This window comes from Bubalus kerabau, chromosome 18 (assembly GCF_029407905.1).
Source record: "Bubalus kerabau isolate K-KA32 ecotype Philippines breed swamp buffalo chromosome 18, PCC_UOA_SB_1v2, whole genome shotgun sequence".
NCBI classification, from domain to species: Eukaryota; Metazoa; Chordata; class Mammalia; order Artiodactyla; family Bovidae; genus Bubalus; species Bubalus kerabau.
The window spans coordinates 21,131,486-21,144,613 of record NC_073641.1 but is presented as its reverse complement, the minus strand read 5'-3'; the positions used below and the strand labels follow the sequence as shown (position 1 = coordinate 21,144,613).

Sequence of the window (13,128 nt, the reverse complement as noted above, 5' to 3'; positions counted from 1 at the left end):
CATCAGTCCTTCCAATGAATGTTCAGGACTGATTTTCTTTAGGATTGACTGGTTTGATCTCCTTGCAGTCCAAGGGTCTCTCAAGAGTCTTCTCCAACTCCATTGTTTAAAAACATCAATTCTTTGGTGTTAAGCTTTCTCTATAGTCCAACTGTCACATCCATACATGACAACTGGAAACACCACAGCTTTGACTAGATGGATATTTGTTGGCAAAGTAATGTCTCTGCGTTTTAATATGCTGTCTAGGTTTGTCATAGCTTTTGTTCCAAGGAGCAAGCGTCTTTTAATTCCAAGGTCACAGTCACCATCTGCGGTAATTTTGGAGGGCCCCCCCCCAAAATAAAGTATCTCACTGTTTCCATTATTTCTCCATCTATTTGCCATGAATTGATGGGACTGGATACCATGATCTTAGTCTTTTGAATGCTGAGTTTTAAGCCAACTGTTTCACTCTCCACTTTCATCAAGAGACTCTTTAGTTCTTCTTCTCTTTCTGCCATAAGGGTGGTATCATCTGCATATCTGAGGTTATTGATATTTCTCCCGGCAATCTTGATTACAGCTTGTGCTTCATCCAGCCCAGCGTTTCTCATGATGTACTCTGCATAGAAGTTAAATAAGCAGGGTGACAATATACAGCCTTGACGTACTCCTTTTCCTATTTGGAACCAGTCTGTTGTTCCATGTCCAGTTCTAACTGTTGCTTCCTGACCTGCATACAGATTTCTCAAGAGGCAGGTCAGGTGGTCTGGTATTCCCATATCTTTCAGAATTTTCCACAGTTTGTGGTGATCCACACAGTCAAAGGCTTTGGCATAGTCAATAAAATAGAAATATATGTTTTTCTGGAATTCTCTTGCTTTATCTATGACCTGATGGATGTTGGCAATTTGATTTCTGGTTCCTCCGCCTTTTCTAAAACCAGCTTGATATCTAGAAGTTCATGGTTCACGTATTGCTTAAGCCTGGCTTGGAGAATTTTGAGCATTACTTTGCCAGCATGTGAGATGAGTGCAATTGTGTGGTAGTTTGAGCATTCTTTGGCATTGCCTTTCTTTGGAATTGGAATGAAAACTGACCTTTTCCAGTCCTGTGGCCACTGCTGAGTTTTCCAAATTTGCTGGCACGTTAAGTGCAATACTTTCACAGCATCATCTTTCAGGATTTGAAATAGCTCAACTGGAATTCCATCACCTCCACTAGCTTTATTCACAGTGATGCTTCCTAAGGCCCACTTGACTTCACATTCCAGGATGTCTGACTTTAAGTGAGTGATCACACCATCGTGATTATCTGGGTTATGAAGATCTTTTTTGCATAATTCTTCTGTGTATTTTTGCCACCTCTTCTTAATATCTTATGCTTCTGTCATACCATTTCTGTCCTTTATTGAGCCCATCTTTACATGAAATGTTCCCTTGGAATCTACTTTTCTTGAAGGGATCTCCAGTCTTTCCCATTCTGTTGTTTCCCTCTATTTCTTTGCATTGATCACTGAGGAAGGCTATCTTATCTCTCCTAGCTATTCTTTGGAACTCTGCATTCAGATGAGTATATCCTTTCTTTTCTCCTTTGCTTTTTGCTTCTCTTCTTTTCACAGCTATTTGTAAGTCCTCTTCAGACAGCCATTTTGCTTTTTTGCATTTATTTTTCTTGGGGATGGTCTTGACCCCTGTCTCCTGTACAATATTACAAACTTCTGTCCATAGTTCATCAGGCACTCCATCTATCAGATCTAGTCCCTTAAATCTATTTCTCAGTTCCACTTTATAATTGTGAAGGATTTGATTTAGGTCATACCTGAATGGTCTAGTGGTTTTCTCTACTGTCTTCAATTTAAGTCTAAATTTGGCAATAAGGAGTTCATGATCTGAGCTACAGTCAGGTCCCAGTCTTTTTGCTGACTGTGCAGAGCTTCTCTACCTGTGGTTGCAAAGAATAGAATCAATCTGATTTCAGTGTTGACCATCTGGTGATGTCCATGTGTAGAGTCTTCTCTTGTGTTGTTGGAAGAGGTTGTTTACCATGACCAGTGCGTTCTCTTGGCAAAACTCTATTAGCCTTTGCCCTGTTTTATTCTGTACTCCAAGGCCAAATTTGCCTGTTACTCCAGGTATCTTTTGGTTTCCTACTTTTGCATTCCAGTCCCCTATATGAAAAGGGCATCTGTTTTGGGTGTTAGTTCTAGAAAGTCTTGTCAGTCTTCATAGAACTGTTCAACTTCAGCTTCTTTAGCATTACTGGTCTGGGCATAGACTTGGATTACTGTCTATGGGCCATGCTCAATAAAAGTTTAATCCAATTTTCTGTTGATGGGCGGGGCTGTCTTCGCTCCCTGTTGTTTAACCTAAGACCAGCTGTGGAGGAGGTAATGAAGATAATGGGGACCTCCTTCAAAAAGTCCCATGCACCCACTGCTGCACTCAGTGCCCCTGACCCTGCAGCAGGCCACCACTGACTCACACCTCTGCTGGAGACTCCTGGACACTCACAGGCAAGTCTGGGTCAGTCTCTCGTGGAGTCTGCTCCTTTCTCCTGGGTCCTGGTGTGCACAAGGTTTTGTTTGTGCCCTCCAAGTGACAAAGAGTCTGTTTCCCCAGTCCTGTGTAAGTTCTGTAATCAAATCCCACTGGCCTCCAAAGCCAAATTCCCTGGGGGTTGTCAGTCTCTTTGCCAGATCCCAAGGTTGGGAAATCTGTTATGGGTCCTAGAACTGTCTTAACAGTGTGAGAATTTATTCGATATAATTGTTCTGCAGTTTGTGGGTTGTCTGCTCGGCAGCTCTATGGTGGGGTTAATGGCCACCTCCTCCAAGAGGACTTAAGCCACACACTATGTGATCCAGGTCTGTTTCCCTGCCCCTGAGGCAGGCCACTGCTGACCCGTATCTCTGCAGGAGACACTGAAACACTCAAAGGCAGGTCTGGCTCAGTCTCTGCGGGGTTTCTGGGTCCTGGTGCACACAAGGTTTTGTTTGAGCCCTCCAAGTGTCTCTGGTATTCTACCATAATTTAATATGCCTCACATTTTCTTTAAAAAAAATGAACAGAACTGAAATCAAGACAGCCCTACATAAACACTGAAAATTAGTGAGAATCCTTGTTGATTAAGTCAGGAGACAGACACTCTAGGCTTGACTCTGTCACTAATTACTTATGTGGTGTTAAATCATTTAACCTTTTTGAGCTTTAGCTTCCTTAGACATACAAGAAGTTGTACAAAATGAACCTTACAGCGACTTTCAGTTCTGAAATACACTGATTTTATAACAGCTAGTGGCAAAAATCAATGTTCAGTGAGATGGAAAATATAGAAAATAAAGAGAAAAGACAAGTACACATGTATCATTCTTACTTTTGGTTGAGAAAGTGAGCCTCTGGGTGTTTATGAAGTTCTGTGTGTTTGACTAAGGACAGAACTGAAAATTGCAGCCACACTCTGTGACTGCTAAGAGGTCATAGTGCGCCTCACATATTTCTCAAGAGAAGTTAATGACTTAAGTATGTAGATACCCTTCTTTGGGATAAACATGGAAACGAAGAACAAAAGATGAGTTGAACAGAGCTAAATGCTGTATGCAGCTGGCCAGAGTTACTATCTTTTTTATAAAGATAGTATCACAACTGTAGGAATGTTTTCTATAATCCAAGTTGTGTGATAAAAGACTTAAGATTTATGACATTATCTACTAGGTAAAACTACCTCAAGAGGTAACTACTTTTGAGACAATAACCCCTGTTAAAAAGAAAGTGTCGCTTTTTTATCTTGATAATAAAAATGATAAAGCTGTAGCTGTCTATATGCTAACATTTCTATTTAAAACCAGCATAACAGGTAGCTTTTAAAAATTTCCAGATCAGTGTGTATCAATGATATTTAAAAACATAAATAGAACTTTACCTGGTTGAAAGCAGGAGGTTAAATGGCCTTATTTTGGCAAGAAATATGAACATGATCACCAGGACAATATATATTTTATGTTATGACTGATGCTGAAGCTGCAATACTTTAGCCACCTGATGTAAAGAGCTGACACATTGGAAAAGACCCTGATGCTGGCAAAGATTCAAGGCTAAAGGAAAAGGAGGCAGCGGAGGGTGATATGGTTGGATGGTGTCACTGACTCAATGGATGTGAATTTGAGCAAACTCCAGGAGATAGTGAAGGATGGGGAACCTGGCGTGCTGCAGTTCGTGGGGTTGCAGAGTCGGACACGGCCTAGTGACTGAACAAGAAAAATTGTAGGAAAATGACATTTTTTGCAAGAGGTTGAGGGAAAATATAGCATTTACAACATTTCTAAGTCATCATTTCTCAAAAAGTGATGCTTAAGTTTCCTGCATGAGAATCACAGAAGGTACTTCCTAAAATTCAGACTCCAAGGCCTGCTTCCAGACCAGCCTAATCAGAATCTCCATGATTAGGGCCTGGGAGTCTGAGTCTCCACTATGGTTCTTAGTAGTGTTAGTTGCTCAGTCATGTCCGACTTTTTGAAATCCCGCAGGCTATAGCCCACCAGGCTCCTCTGTCTATGGGATTCTCTAGGCAAAGAATACTGGAGTGGATTGCCATTCCCTTCTCCAAAGGATCCTTCCAACCCAGGAATCAAACCCAATCTCCTGCATTGCAAGCAGATTCTTTTATTGCCTCAGCTACAGGGAAGATCCAGTAATTATGGTTCTTATGTATACTTAAATATGGGAACTAATGGTTTTGACATTTTAGACATTTTCCAATAAGATTTCTTGGCAGATATTCAATAATGAAGATCTTCACTGAAGCTTATTTATGATAAAGAAGAACTGGATATAACCTAATTGTCCTACTGAGGGATTGACTTAATAAAATTTGATGCATCATATTTTTAAATACTAGGAGACTGCTAAAATAATGCAGAAGAATATATGATTACATTCATGATATAACGAGTGCAAAAAACAATGTGGTCTCATTTTTATAAAACAAAAACAAACACTAACACATATTATACTAATGAAACATTTTTAGATATATCCCAGTTTTTTAAAATGGCTTTCTCTGGGTGATGGTATTGGTGGTTATTTTCATACTTTGCTCATTGAAAGTGAAAGAAAGTGAAAGTGAAATGGCTCAGTTGTGTCCGACTCTTTGTGACCCATGGATTGTAGCCTACCAGGCTCCTTTGTCCATCGGATTTTCCAGGCAAGAGTACTGGAGTGGGTAGCCATTTCCTTCTCCAGGGGATCTTCCTGACCCAGGGATGGAACCTGGGTCTCCCGCATTGCAGGCAGACACTTTACCATCTGAGCCACCAGGGAAGCCCACTTTTGCACATTACTAGTTTCTTTATCCCCTAGAAAAATGTACTGTTTTGAGTTGAAAAGTACAATAACAAAAAGGAAACTACATTGAATTTTCTACTGATGGGAAATTTTCTATTGATGGGACTCAAAATATCTCTTATTCAGCTTAAAGATATACAATATCAAAAGAAAAAACATATTTGAACGCGTTTAATGCAAACTTGTTAATCTGTAATAAAATGAAATTTTCTTTGGTAACTAACAAATTTATTTAGAATAGTTGACAGACAAATAACTTTAAAGTAATTCTTTTCACTGTTAGGACAAGTACCTTTCTGAAAGACATATCTAAAGACAGTAATTCCTCAATGATTAAGAGTTACAATGAATAAGTGCTAAAATTGTTGCTGTTGTTGGAATCATTATTGTTTTCTTCAGTTTCTATGAAGGATATTTCATTAATCTTTTTGTTCTCCTCTTTTCCTCTTCAAAGTAGATTGCAAACCACTTAACAGGACTTTTAGTTCAGGGACATACATATAACTGGTGATAAATTGCTGTGTTTTCCAATAATCTTAGTTTTTTTTTATTTGTTTCATTTATGTATATTCTATGTATGTATGAAATTTTCTATAAAGAAAATGCTTTAAAATATGTATATATTCATTGGTATTGCACGAGAGGACATTTCTCTCCAGGCACTAGCTAGCACATTTCTAGACGCCCTTGCAGGTAGCTGTAAGTCCATCACTGATGGTACCTCATATGCAAAGGATTAGAGACCAAGGAAATGTGCCATTTTCACACCTGGCCCCTGAAAACTGTGAGTACAGTCTGCCATTGCTCTTCTCCTCTGGAACTCCTTATTGTATACTGAAGATGGTGAAAAAAAAGATAGGCGAAATCATGGTTTCTAGGTCACTGTTCAGAGGAGAGCTCCTTGCCAATCAAGAACACTTAATTTGGGCTACATGAGCCACAGATAATTTTCCACTATGGAAAGCCACTAAAATTTGTGTTCTCTTTGCTAGTGCTATATTCTATATATATAATCACATCTCCACTCTTGAGTTAAGTTACCTTAATCATGACCTTATTCTCTTCTGGGTAATCCCTTAATTAAACATTTATTGAGTATCTACTACCTCGCAAATGTGTGTGGGGTGCTAGAAATACAGATGAATTAGACACTTCCTTTTCCTCAAGTACTCATTATTCATGTGGGGAGGAAGATAAATAGATCATCACCAATGTGTTGTAAGAACTGTAACCAGGGACTTAGGGCTCTTTAGGAGTCCATTGGAAGGGTGTGAGGGAAAGAAGGTGCTAGGCAGAAGTGATATCAACCAAAAGAGAAAACTTCATAAATTAGGCATTTCTTTGTGGGTCCTGTCTACTTCTCCAATTGGTTCTGTTTTATCTCATTGCCGAATCCTCTATTAAGTGTCTCTTGAATCTAGACACTGTCCAAGATGTTATCCTCAACCATTTCAATCCTCACCCTACATTCTGCTGGTTTGAAATCTTGGGAGCTTCCCAGGTGAAATGTGAAACTGGCCCTTGTACATTAGGGGAAGGAAAGGCCAAAGAAAGAGGCACACCACTCCAGATCAGTAGGTGACAGATTTAATAAGGAAGGGAGCTTATTCCGGCCACAAGGCAAGTAGATCTTAGCACCTGCTGCCAGAATCATAAAAGTTTATAGAGAGGCCTTAACAGAGTTCAGTTACACATATTGTCCAGATGATCTCAATAACACATTGCTCTCTCAAGTCTGCATCCATGAAAATGGATCCTATTAGTGGAATGGTGGGCAGAATATTTCACTGACAGGGAATAGGGTGGAGGTGGCAGTTTAGTCACTATGTCGTGTCTGACTCTTGCAACCCCATGGACTGTAGCCCGCTAGGCTCCTCTGTCCATGAGATTCTCCAGGCAAGAATACTGGAGTGGGTTTCCATTTCCTTCTCCAGTGGACAGGGTAAGGAGCTCCCAATTGCCTGGGTTCAGCTCATGCGGGCCAGCTGGTAATCGTGTTCTCTCAATGAGCTCTTCCAATACACACATATTGAAAACACTGTCCAAAACAATGAACACAAATACATTTTGCCTTTTATTTTGGAACCCAAGTCAGTCTACAAGTTGTAGTGAAATGATCCACTTATGTGTCATTCCCTTTGTTAGCTTGGACATGTCTGGAAGGACAGGAACATGCCATAACGATTTATTTTTTTCTTAACCTCTAGCACACAAGTACCTGGGGCAAAACATATGCAAAACAAACCTTGCAGAAGCCCTAAATGAAGAAAATAGACAAGCTTGACTCCATTTTCTCAACTGTAAGAAATCAGGATATGGAGAAATAATATTAGACATTGGTATTACTAGTAATGTTTTGTTTGTAACTACTAATATAAGGGCTTCCCTGGTGGCTCAGATGGTAAAAAATCTGCCTGCAATGCAGGCCGACCCAGGTTGGATCCCTGGATTAGGCAGTTCCCCTGGAGAAGGAAATGGCCACTCACTCTAATATTCTTGCCTGAAGAATTCCATGGACAGAGAAGCCTGGTGGGTTACAGTCAGTCGATGGGATCACAAAGAGTCTTGGACTTGACTGAGTGACTAACACTTATTTACTAATATAAGTTAGGTTGAGGCTGGAGCCTATAACAAGGAATTTCTTTTAAAATTTCAGAACTTGAGCTACTCAGTTGCTTTACTCTATTCTCATGTTTAGAACTCCTTTTAAATATAGATTCATTATGATAGGCATTTTCACCTAATTTTTAAAATTAAGAATGAAAGATTTCAGGCCTTCAGGTCTTCCAGAGCACCTAATCCATGCAGAGCACTGTGGAAGTTAGCATGTTAAATATCGCATGAGTTTTCAGACAGAATAAGCTGAAGATTGGTTTTTATAACTTCCAATGTTATATTCCTTGCCCCTGTCTAATTAGTTCCCCGATTTCCTCTGAAAAAGTAGTTTCCCGGTGTGTGATTTGTAGTATAAACAAGGTGATTTTTGAAAACTGAAGCAACTCTTTAGGAACAAGGATGCAATTTAATAAGTTATATTGAAATAAAGATTCTATTCATAATCTAAAAGAATTATATACAACAGCAGACATATACATATCTATATTGTGTATATATCATGTCTCCTATACACACATACACATATATACACACTTAAATTTTGTTATACCTCCATGAATTGTTCACAATATACTAGAGCAACAATTGAAAATCTATCTTAAGATACTCCAGGCTTATGTCAAATATTTTCCTCTTACCTCATTCCTCACAATATATATATTATCTTAAATATATATATTATGTTAAAATCCAATACTAAGGTTGCTCAAATAGTCTTATAGAAAACTCATAGTCAAGGCAATAAAGATAAACATCTAAGGTGTTTTAATATTTAAAATGGCATTGTACTAAGCTAACACACCCATTTGTACACCAATATAGAAAAGGCACTCTTGCAAAAATGAATTCTGTATGAAAATGAAAATTTTCACCCCAGGTTAACACAAAGATAGCAGATAGCTCTCACACATCCACAGAGCATAATCCAAATGTAGGCTGCGGTTTCAAACTGATTAGAAGTGACAGAAATCACTGAAGTCTTTCTGAATCCATTTCCTATAATTCCGTCATCAGAACATCTAAAAAGTTCCCTAAAAGTTCCTAAAATTTTTCATTCGGTAATATTCTATTATATATTCTCATCAAGAAGAAACTCTGTCTGAAACTCTAGGATTCACTTAACCTTCTGTAAATAGCATTGTATCTTTCCTGAGTGACCTTGAAAAATGAAGCAGATTTCATTTGGTTGGCAGAGAAAAGAAAAAGAAATTGAAGAATAACATGATTTCTATCAATTGCTTACTTTGCGATGATACACACAGTAATAGAAATACAACAGCGTAAAAGAAACTAACATTGTTTTTCTGGCCCCTGGAATTTATGTCTCTCTAGAAAAACAGGTTAAATTAAAAAAAAATTAACAAAAAAATTAAAAGCCTAAAAAAATTCTCATATTCTTTGCCTGTTTTGAAAAATATCTCATATGAGTAATCAGGTGCAAAATCACAAAATTAAGGGGAGCACAAAGATCTATTGTCTTCAAGTTATACTTAAATACCAACATTAAGAAAAATATACTTACAAACATGAAAACAAAAAATAAAACCATCACTTTTGATAAGGTGTAAATTTAAATAATAAAATAGGTCTGTAGAATAAAGTAATAGAGACTGAGGTATAGGAGGAAAGGGGAGACAAAGTAATGGCAAGTTTTCTCTTCACATGGAGGGATCCAGCAGAACTTTCACCCTTGGCTTTGTTCAAATAACTATTAAGAATTTCATTGATAAACCATCTATGGATCAAAAGAATGCTTATATAAATCTATACTCAATGTTATAGTCAATGGTGAAACATGTCATGTATTCTTATTAAAATAAGGAATAATGTAAGAATGCTCCCCAAATCATCTTGTATTTAGGCTCATTAATAATATTTATAATTATAATTTATATATAGAACATTGGTGTATGTTCTATATAGGTAGCTATTTGATCCACATTAAAACAAAACAAAACTGCCTGAAGGACTGTTATTATTTCCATTTTACAGATTGGGAAAATGAGGCTTAGAGAGGCTAGTTGCTACAGAAAAGTAAAAATAGAATTACTATATAACCCAACAGCCCCACTACTGGGCACATACTCTGAGAAAACCATAATTGAAAAAGACACGTGTACCTGTGTTCACTGCACCACTGGTTACCGTAGCTAGGACATGGAAGCAACCTAGATGTCCATGGACAGAGGAAAGGATACAGAAACTGTGGCATATATATGTACACACAATGGAATCTTCCTCAGCTTTAAAAAAGAATGCATTTGCGTCAGTCCTAATGAGCTGGATGAACCTAGAGCCTATTGTACAGGTAAAGTAAGTCAGAAAGACAGAGACAAATCTTATATATCAATGCATGTGTAAGGAATCTAGAAAGATGGTGCTGATGAACATATTTGCAGGGCAGCAGTGGAGATGCAGACATAGAGAATAAACTTGTGGACGCAGTGGGGAAGGGAAAGGGTGGGATGAATTGAGAGAGGAGCGTGGAAACATATGCACTACCGTGTGTAAAACAGATCGCCAGTGAGAATTTGCTAGGTGACACAAGGAGCTCAACCTAGTGCTCTGTGACAACCTAGAGGGGATGGGGTGGGAGATGGGAAGAAGGTTCAAGAAAGGGTGGACATATGCAAAACTGTGGCTGATTCATGTTGATGCATGGCAGAAACAAGCACGATATTGTAAAGCAAATATCCTGCATTAAAAAAAAGAGAGAGAGAGAGCAGTTTGCCACCTAGCTCCCACTTTAGGGAGGTTAGACTAACACTCTTAGTAAATGGTAAAGCCAGGTTTTCAGACCAGGTTTCCCTGATTCTAAAGCTCACAGTTGTAACCCAAATGCAAGATTGCCCACACTTTGCAAGGAGTTTTGACAAATTCAGCAATGTGGGGAATAGAAACAAGAGGCACAGAACTATGGGAAAGATGAAGAAATTATCATTTTTTAATTAAAACCTGGCTTAGTGCATTAAATCCCCCCAAAATTAACAGAAAAATCTTAAAAAAAATCATTTAGTCAAGTAAATTTTTCCAGTTATAAAATAAAATGTTCAAAAGATTTTCCTTTATAAAATCAAGAGCTACTATTAAAACTACAAGGGAAAAAGTTGTATTTATTTTTTTAAAAAGTAGGGGGTAGGAATAAACTTTAAAAAATGAGTAGAACTTATATAGGCATATCTTGGAGACGTTTCAGGTTCATCTCCAGACTACTGCAATAAAGTAAATATTCCAACAAAGTGAGTCACCTGAATTTTCAGCTTTCCAGATCACATAAAGTTATGTTTACAGTACACTGTAGTCTATTAAGTATGCAATAGCTTTATGTCTAAAAAGTGTACATAGCTTAATTTAAAAATACTTTATTGCTAAAAAATGCTATCATCTACATCTTCAGCAAGCTATAGTAGTTAACAAAGATCACTATTATGAAACAACTAATACTTTAAAATTTTGAAATATTGAAAGAATTACTAAAATGTTATACAGACACATGAAGTTAGCAAATGCTGTTGGAAAAATAGCACCTGTAGTGTTCAATGCAGGGTTACAACAAACTTACAATTGCAAAAAGGAAAAATGCAGTATGCAAAGTGCAATAAAGTGAAGCACAATATACAGAAGTAGGTCTGTATTAAGAAATCTAAATAAATTCCCCAAGACTTATATAATCATGCCTGATTGTTATTGCTGTTCAGTTGCTCAGTCATGTCCAACTCGTTTTCAACCTCATGGACTCTAACCCACCAGGCTCTTCTGTCCATGGGATTTTTCCAGGCAAGAACACTGGAGCAGGTTGCCATTTAATCCTCCAGGAGATCTTCCTGACCCAGGTATCAAACCAGTGTCTCCTGCATTGGCAGGTGGATTCTTTACCACTGGCAAGTGATTTCTTTACCAGGGAAGCCCTGATATTCCTTGCAATTATTTTCTAGATTTAATGTCATTGGAAAAAGTACTATTTTTTTTCTTTTAATGGTATTGAAGAGGCCTTCAATTAAAAGAAAAAAATGAGATGGTAATGAAAAGAGTATTTTTAAAATAAAAAAAAAAGAGGATGATCTTGCCCTACTACATTTAAAATTGTACTTAGAAATCACATAAAAAAAATAATTTGGCACTTGCAAATAACCAAAAAAAGATCAGTGAAACAATACAGAATTTCCTTAAACATTTCTAATATAAGAACTTAATATGGATTCATTGAAACATTATCAATTAATGGGGGAGGAACAATTATTTAAGTGGTGGGAAAACAGATCCATGTAGACCACGTAAAAGAGAATAAAAATGTTAAATATTAAAAATACTAAGTATAAAAAGTAAGCCACATAGTGACATTAGCAAGATAGTAGAACAGGAAGCTCCAGAACTTGTCCCCCCACAGAAAACTAACTTAAACAATATATTGTCCTAAAAGCCTTCATGACTTGAGAAAGCAGTTAAGAAGTTGTAGTACCCACGCAAACTCAAAGCCAAGACCAGCCACATTAAATGAATAAGAAGTCATTTCACCTCAGCTATGAGAACCCATCTCCCAAGACAGCACTGCTGCTGCTGCTAAGTCGCTTCAGTCGTGTCCGACTCTGTGCGACCCAATGAACGGCAGCCCACCAGGCTCCCCCGTCCCTGGGATTCTCCAGGCAAGAACACTGGAGCGGGTTGCCATTTCCTCCTCCAATGCATGAAAGTGAAAAGTGAAAGCGAAGTCGCTCAGTCGTGTCCGACTCTGTGCGACCCCATGGACTGCAGCCTACCAGGCTCCTCCGTCCATGGGATTTTCCCGGCAAGAATGCTGGAGTGGGGTGCCATTGCCTTTTCTGCCAAGACAGCACTGTGCTGCTGCTGCTGCTAAGTCGCTTCAGTCGTGTCTGACCCTGTGCGACCCCATGGACTGCAGCCCACCAGGCTCCTCTGTCCATGGGATTCTCCAGGCAAGAACAATGGAGTGGGTTGCCATTTCCTCCTCCAATGCATGAAAATGAAAAGTCAAAGTGAAGTCGCTCAGTCGTGTCCGACTCTTAGCGACCCCATGGACTACAGCCTACGAGGCTCCTCCATCCATGGGATTTTCCAGGCAAGAGTACTGGCGTTGGGGTGCCATTGCCTTCTCCACCAAGACAGCACAGTTTGGTGCAAATGGGAAAAAAAAGTCCAACTCATGGCTTTTTTGGAACCCTTATGAACT

At 38.5% G+C, this 13,128-nt stretch overlaps 1 long non-coding RNA gene across 3 annotated transcripts in view; it reads right to left on the bottom strand.

Moving 5' to 3' along the window:
* LOC129633320 (uncharacterized) overlaps positions 1-13,128 on the bottom strand; it is a 607,349-nt gene that overhangs the window by 59,795 nt on the left and 534,426 nt on the right. The gene's annotated exons all lie outside the window — the stretch shown is intronic.